This window comes from Bidens hawaiensis, unplaced genomic scaffold (assembly GCF_021521415.1).
Source record: "Bidens hawaiensis isolate Kalapana, Puna unplaced genomic scaffold, B.hawaiensis_p1.1 tig00008726_1, whole genome shotgun sequence".
Taxonomy (NCBI): Eukaryota; Viridiplantae; Streptophyta; class Magnoliopsida; order Asterales; family Asteraceae; genus Bidens; species Bidens hawaiensis.
Window position 1 is genome coordinate 888,306 of NW_027491630.1, and position 8,380 is coordinate 896,685.

Below are 8,380 nucleotides of genomic sequence, written 5' to 3' on the forward strand. Positions count from 1 at the left end.
TGCTTTAAAATAAAAGACATCATTCATGAAAACATAACACCCATTGTCTACAAACTTGAAATCATAACCAAATTGTCTTAATATAGAAACAGAGATAATATTCCTAGTCAAACTAGGAGAATACAGAATGTTTTTCAAAAGAACTTCCAAACCATTTGGAAGCTTCAAAACATAATCTCCTCGGGCTTGGACATCAACCTTTGCTCCATTGCCCATGAAAAGACTTATATCTCCTTTCTTGTAATCACTTCTTCTTTTAAATCCCTGCAATGAATTACAGATTTGAGTTCCACATCCGGTATCCAATACCCATGTGTTAGAAAAAATAATATTAAGACCAATATGGATCATGAAAGTTGTACCAGAGGTTTGCCCCGCATCCCTCTTAGCTTTCAACTCCTTGAGATAGGTCGGACAATTTCTCATCTAGTGACCTATCTCCCCACAACCAAAGCACGGATCCTCAGCGCTAACCTTTAGCTTCTTGAGTTTGGGTTCCGCCTTTGCCTTTCCCTTGAACCCTTTCTTGACTTTCTCTTTACCAATGACAACCTTTGCCTTTGGTTCCGGGTGATGCCTCTTTTTCAAGCCACCCTCATTGATCGTGAGAACGGGTAAAACCTTTTTACCCATTCCGGCTTCGGTTGTTTTAAGCATTGCGTGAATCTCACCAATGCTTTTGTCCCATCCGTTCATGTTGTAGTTCATAACGAATGTCTCAAACCTTTTAGTTAAGCTGTTTAGGATCAAATCCGTGGCTAACTCTTTTGAGACGGGATGGTAAAGCCGTTCAAGCCCATCAATGTGGCTTTTCATCTTAAGTACATAAGATGACACAGATTGGGTTTTTTCCATATGACATGCATGAAGTGCTCGAACCGTTTCGAAGCGCTCCACCCTTGCTGGGTTATCATGTCATACGCCCCATGATTCTCGAAATCCTTTTGGATCCCGGGAATCATTGTTCCCAACATGAGGCAAGAAACTTGCACCGAATCCTCGGTGTATTTTAACCAATTTGCATAGGCGTCCAAGTCATTTATATCGGGTTCATCGGGAATAGGGTCTTCTAAAATGTAGGACTTCTTTTCTTGCTTGAGAACAATTCTCAAGTTTCGATACCAGTCCATGAAATTGTTGAAATTTAGACTATCCTTGTCCAGAATGGATCTCAGTGATAGATTATGCACATGAGGGATAATTGCGTTCGGTGTGTTGTTTGCGGCCATCTATAAAAGAATTTAACAAAGTTCAATTTAGTATTTTTCGATATCAATAAATTTTAATCGTTAATACCCTTTAATGTCTCCAAGAAAATTAATGTTTAAAATCTAGAATCCAACGTTTCATTCAAATAGTAGTTAGGTGACCTTTATCCCACTATTCAAATTAACAAGGTAGTCAACGTTTGACAATTGCAACCCTTTGCAACTTCTAGTTTTATGGGATCGGTTAAACATAATATGTTTAGTTGGCACGTTTAATCCCATCAACACCTTTGTACGCCATGTTTCGGTGACCCTATAACCATGGTTTCCAAATCAAGTCGTCCTACTTACACACACGTGTGAGTTTACACATACAAGTGGTTAGGTGACCTTATCCCACAAGTATTGTAAAACCACCTCAAGATCACAAGTTTTCTTAAATGTGGTTAGGTAACCCTTACCCCACTTCAAGTCTACAAGTGACATACGTGTCGTATAAAAGGATGGTGTTCAACTTGTTTTAAAAGGGATTTTAGTTTTTTAAATTCTAGATTGGAAAACAATTTGCATACCTGCATTTGCATGCATTCAAATGCATGGTACTTTGTTTGAAAAACCAATTTTCAAAGTTCCTTCAATAAAACCCATTTTATTGTGAAATCATTAACCTTTAATAAAACCAATTTTATTACCTAATGATTTCTAAGGAACCAATTTTATGCAAGTTGTTGATTTTAAGTTAACAATCCATATGCAAAACATAAAACAACCAAACATGCATAAATAAAAACAACCACAAGTTCATAACCATAGCCACCTAAACTTGGCTACACTTGTTGACCGAAACAAGTGTGCCAAAAGGTCTCTCCTAAGGGACGAGAATGACACAAGTCATGTGTCGGTGAACTCCCACTTGACTCCGCATCCAAAGTGTCCACCTTGTGTTGTGACTCTTCCACTTTATTTGGGCTTTCGTTTGGGCTCCAACTTCAGCTCCTAGCTTTCTTGGGCCTCCATGTTTGAGTTTTAACCTTTGGGCTAAAATCCCATCTTGGACCATGAGGTCCATTAAGGCCCAAAACCAAAACCGTAACTTTGTTGCATCTTCCTTTACAAAAAATATATCCTAATACATTTTCTTCTAGTAAAAGAAATACAACTAATCTCCTTATTATTACAAACCAATATGAAGTAAATAAATAGATTACAAACCCAAATAAATGAATATTACAACCATATTGAATAATTGAATAAGTCACAACACAAACACACATCCAAACACAAGGTCATGGCTAGGTTATGAACATGCATATGCATATCCGAATATGCAAACTGTGTAAATCCAAAATGGTTCCCCTTTTAACCCTTAAAGTTTTCGGCCAAGGTTAAGAAAACCGAAAACTTTTGGTTTTTTTCCAAACAAAATAATCAATCATCCAAATGACTTAATTCTTCAAGATTACCATATGCATGTAAAGTATAATCTTGAAAAACCAAGGGGTAACCAAAAGCCCCAAAACTTTCGACCATATGGTGAACCACACCATAAAACCCGAAATTTTTTAGATCTATTGAAGCATGTATCCGTATAAGCGGCTCTTGATGCCATTGTTGGGTTTTAACAAGATTACCAAAGTCATATAAACCCATTTATATGAAAAACGCAGCGGAAAAATAAGTTTTAAATCTTGTTAATTAGATGAATATAAAACCAATATTATATGAAAAACCCAAGCCTCAGATCCATATACGAATTTGCAGGCTTACCAATATAAACAACCATATGGTGTTCATAGCATACTACCTTCAAGAGTCCAAGAAAATGAAGGAGATGATGATATGAAGGGCGAGTCTCCAAGATAGAAGAACCTCAAGCTTGTATACCCTTCAAGCTTCCAACAAACACCTTGAATTTTTCTAGGATTTACACTTGGAAAACTGTTCCTTGATATTTCTTACTTTGGCCGAAATCCAGAGAGAAAAAAAAGGAAAAGTTTTGTTGCAACTTGTGTATGTGAGAGAGAGAGTTGGTTGTGAGTTACCAATGCACTATTTATTTCAACCAACCACCACTATTGCATGTCTTGGAATAAATAAAACAATGAAGTGAGGAGAGAGAAGAGGGAAAAGGGTGTGCAGGAAAAATATTCCTACCCAATTCAAACTCAAGTAATCTATTTTATTTATTTATGTTATAACATAACATGCAACATCCAGTATGCATTGGATATTTTTATTTAACCAACTTAAATAACTTCGTATATGCAAAATGAAAAAGCGGTAGGTTTTGCATATTGTTATTTAACTCATTTAAATAACTTCATATATGTAAAATGCAAAATGCAGTAAGTTTTGCATATTGTTATTTAGCCAACTTAAATAACATCGTATATGCAAAATGCAAAAGCAGTATGTTCTGCATATTGTTATTTAACCCATTTAAATAACATCGTATATGCAAAATGCAAAATCTTTCATAACATAAATTATCCATATAATTTATTTATTACACAAGTGTAAATATTTAGAAATCCAATTTCCAAATATTATAAGTGTTGATATTTATTTGTTAGATCATATCTTAAATAAATATCGTGGTGTTTTTCTAGCATGTCATTTTGTATGACCCGACTTGGATCATAACGTACTAGCCACATCAACTCTAATAGGTGTCTTGGGCAGACCGATTCCAACAACTACTTTGTCAGATTCCGAGTGGATCGCAGCTCTGAAACGAGTTGTTGCTGAGCAATCGAGGATTAATGTTATTCAGACTCAGGCTATTCAACGCCTGGTGGCTGAAATTCAATTTCAGTAGGCTCTCTTGATCGAACACGGTAAAGTTTTTGATGCTCTAAAATAGTTCTTAGCATCTCAGGGGGGAGAGTAGCAGCACGGGAGACGAATTAAGGACAAAGAGAAGGGAGGACATAGACGATAATCCCAATGCATCGAAGGTCCAGGTGCTGAGCTTCCTAGAATTTCACAATCTCTTGGGGCTTCCACATCTCACGGGGAGTCTAGTGCTCTGTCTGGCAGTGTAGGTGGTGAGACGATAGTTGTGGATGATGAGGATGACATGGTTGAAGATGTGTTATCGTTCAGTGACATCGAAAAGATTAGTGAACAGATTGAGATTGATAGTAGTTTAGAGGAAGGGGAGATACCGGAAGATGGGGTTGAACATGACATGTCACACCCCGAAAATCATAATTAAGACAGCGGAAGACTTTAACTTAAGTCGTTCGGGTGGTGACAGACGCCGTTTCAGTCAACCGCATTTAACAATAGATTTCAAACAAAAGTTGAACCTTATTTAACCATCAAAGTTATTACACGTGTCATATTACATGATTTTTGTTTAATTTATAAGTTCAACATAAAGTCAACATTCTTCATTCAAACACACGTCACAATTTTCTCGCGTTCTTCGCGAAGCTTCCATACTTCAATTATTTACCTGAAAAGCATATTAAAATATCAATCAACACGATGTGTTGGTGAGTTTCCCTTTATAACAAAACAGTCCATATATATATATATATATATATGAATTGAAATCAACATTCATATAATGATCTTCTATCATAATATCCGATATCAATTCGTGTGTACTCGTCACTACACCCCGAATTATATCCACAATATATTCCGTGTACAATGGTCTATCGCCATTACATCACAAATCCGTGTTTAATGATCTTCCGTCATTACATCACAAAACAATAGGCATTTCATTTCTTGAAAAAATTGAGCTGTTGTAAACTAGCTAAGAATACAACATTACGTATGAGTATCATAGTTGATAACCCGATACATACATTGCTTAAAGTATTCCCACTTTTAACCCAACACGATTGGAAGTGGGGGGCGTTACCCCAATAGATCTACTAATATTTATGTGCCTCTTTCTAGGGTTAACTTTTATTTAGCCAACTAGACTCATCCTGCATTATACACCAATTTGTAAAATAAAATGCCTTTATAAAACAACAACGAAATCAATAGGTAGTAAAGAATATGCTTTTCCCCAAAACACAATTAAATATCGGTTTGAAAACAATTCCAGTTAAAAATAGAGGGGGTTCGATAGAGAAACTCACGGATTGTAGCTTTTCATTCCAGAATTTGCATGTCCTATATTAGTACACGTTTTGTTAATATAAACTTGGTTTTAGTTTTTATATAAAGCCCTTTTTAATTTATTAATCCTAGTTTAGTGTTCACATAAGCACATACGCATATAAGCGAGCACACATAGTTCGGCTTTCCGTTAGCTATTATTTAAATAACTATGTCAAATAAATAAACGCATAAAATATATAATAATATTTTAAGTTTTGGTTGCTGGAAAATATTAAGAAAATATTAATCATTTATTTTTCATAATTCTTATCGGTTTTGCCAGTTTTATGCTTAAAATGCGTTATTTCGGTTTTTTGTATAACTTATAAATTATGGAAAATACTTGTTACATAAATATTAGTCAAGTTTTACAAGTTAACTTGTGAAATCATATTAACTTGTTAATATTTTCATAAAATAGAAACGTGTGGGTTTTCGCGACACGAACCGTTTAGGATTAAGTTTTATCATTTTTTCCTTTTCTCATGTATTAAATTATGTTATACATGAGTGTTTTATCACTTTAGGGGCTTTTCTAAAACAGTCCCTAATAGTTATGTCGGTTTCGTTCGAAAGGCCGAATTTTCAAACGTTTACGTTACCGACGAGTCAAATAAATTGTACAAGTCTATATCAATCATCCTATGAACTAAAAACACATATAATAACATATAATTTACCATAAATTGCAATTTTGACTATATATGTTCCTAAGATGCCTTAATCGAGTTTTTCGGTTCCTAGTTCGTATTTTAGATTACCTTAACAATGTAACTAGTTAAGCTTGTTATTTTTTTTATATATACAATTCTCATTAAATATATTTAAAAATCCAGATATTTAACCTCTTTTCTAAGCTTCTATTAATTCCAAAATATTACTTTAAGAAAAGGTTTATATTCTACTTTAGAAGATTCTATGTGTTTATGATCCAAGTCTTTGTTCTTTTCAACAATTATCATGTTTTTTTAGAAGTTTCTATACCTTTGTAACTAGTCACTTTTATGTCATTTCCATATTTATTAACCTTTTAATCAATCTTTCAAATCAAACGATCATGGATTTTTTAAGTTTTCTAAGTGTTGTTCTTAACAAAGTTTCCCATTTTAGTAACTTTGTTATTTGATAATTCTAATAAATCTAATTCTTCCACTTTGATTAAATACAATTCTATGCTTAATTCATTCAATTAGTTTGATAGGGTTTCATGCATCCTAAGTGTTCTATCCAATTTTGTTCTTTCAATTTATCATTCAACAATGTTTCCTTATTTAGTAAGTTGTTGTCCATTTGAACCAAGGTGTTAACTAATCCATGCTTCTAATTATGATCCCTATCTTAGTTCAAAGTTATTATTAATCACATATTGATCACATTCATCACAAGTATTCACATCAAATCCAAATTTCAACTTTTCTTAAATTAAAAGTTTCCTTAATTAGCAACTTTAACAATCTTTGTTAATCTTCAAGTACCAACTATTGATTCTAGCATATACCCTATCTTATTTTCAATTAGGTTATTACATATAATTTCTGACTTCAACAATCCATCCAAATTCTAAAATCTATTCTAATATAAAATCCTAATTAAGTTTATTCAAGTTTATAACAAACAATCAAGAGATCCAACAATACTTAAAATCAAGCTTAGCAATCAATGTTGGATCTTTAGGATGAATGTGTGCATGTGTAATGAATTTGATTATCCTATTTACACACACGCACACACACCCACGGCACATACACACACGTACCTATTCACTTATTCAAGCTTTCAATCAATCAATCAACTCAAGAATATCAAACCTTGTATATCCATAACCAATACTTAATTAATCTTAACATAATACTTACTTGTTTCTTAAGATTTTGAAAGATGAAAATGGTGTCAAGAGTGAGTCGTGTAGTGTGCCTCCTAGCTTAATCCTTCCTAGTAGCTTAATCTTCTCTTGTTCTTTGATTTAGATATTCATAACTCTTGATTAGTATGTGTGTGTTTATGTTTAAAATTAGTTTTGTGTGTGTTTAAAAGTGTGTGTGTGTGTGTGTTGTGGGTTTTATAGAGGGAAAGGGAGTGAGTGGGTAGAAAGATGTGTGGTGGTGGGGATGCCAACACATAAGGGTAATGATTAGGGTAATCATTGGGGGTTAAAGGTGTGTGGATGGAAATGCTACAACACATTGCTTCTAGACGATGCAATCATTGGATGGGTGTGTTGTCAACAAATGAAGCCTTCCAAGTGTTATGGTTATGATTATGGTAATTATTACAAGTGACATGTGTGGGTGTTGGTTTTGAGAAAACAATGTGTGATAGGATATGGGTTTGGTTTAGTAAGTATGTGTTTAAACAATAATCTTAAGTTTTCGTTTTAACGTCTAACGAATTTTAGCTAATCAAACGAATACCGTTTCTAATAATTTTTGTCAGACTTTGAACGAAATTAGATTCATGATAATACAAGCCTAAGAAAATAACTTTTAAAAATAGTTGAAGTTGGGTCCTTATCAGGTCGTCCACCGACACTTGGTTACTTATATTGCAATTTTTGCGATTCGAACCTTCTAAAATTATGTTTATACATTCTCTCTACTACTTTAATATGTATTTTAATTTTTTGATGTCATTTAGCCTCTTTAAGGATTTATTTACTTGTTGACTCGTGACCCGAGGTTATTCCACGTCAGGCTTGTTACGTGGTGATTTTTGCACTTTTTTTTTTACTTTGAAGCGTCTAGATCACTAATAAAAAATATTTTTCTCATAATGACGAAATTTTATTGCTAATCGAGATTATATTAGTCATGGTTTAGGCTAATTTTTAGCCGGGTGTCACATGACATTCCTGGTAGTGGTGAAGAACAGGTGATTCAAGATGATAGTGGTAGTGGTGAATCTGAGTTGGAAGAACAACCTAGGTGGAAGGAAGAATGTGTTCATTGGTTTGTGAAGACAAAGAAACCAGAGGTGCCTCCGATGTTCAAACGAAGTTACAATATCAGAGGGTATGATGAATCAAAGAAAGGTATTATCTGTTGGATTTA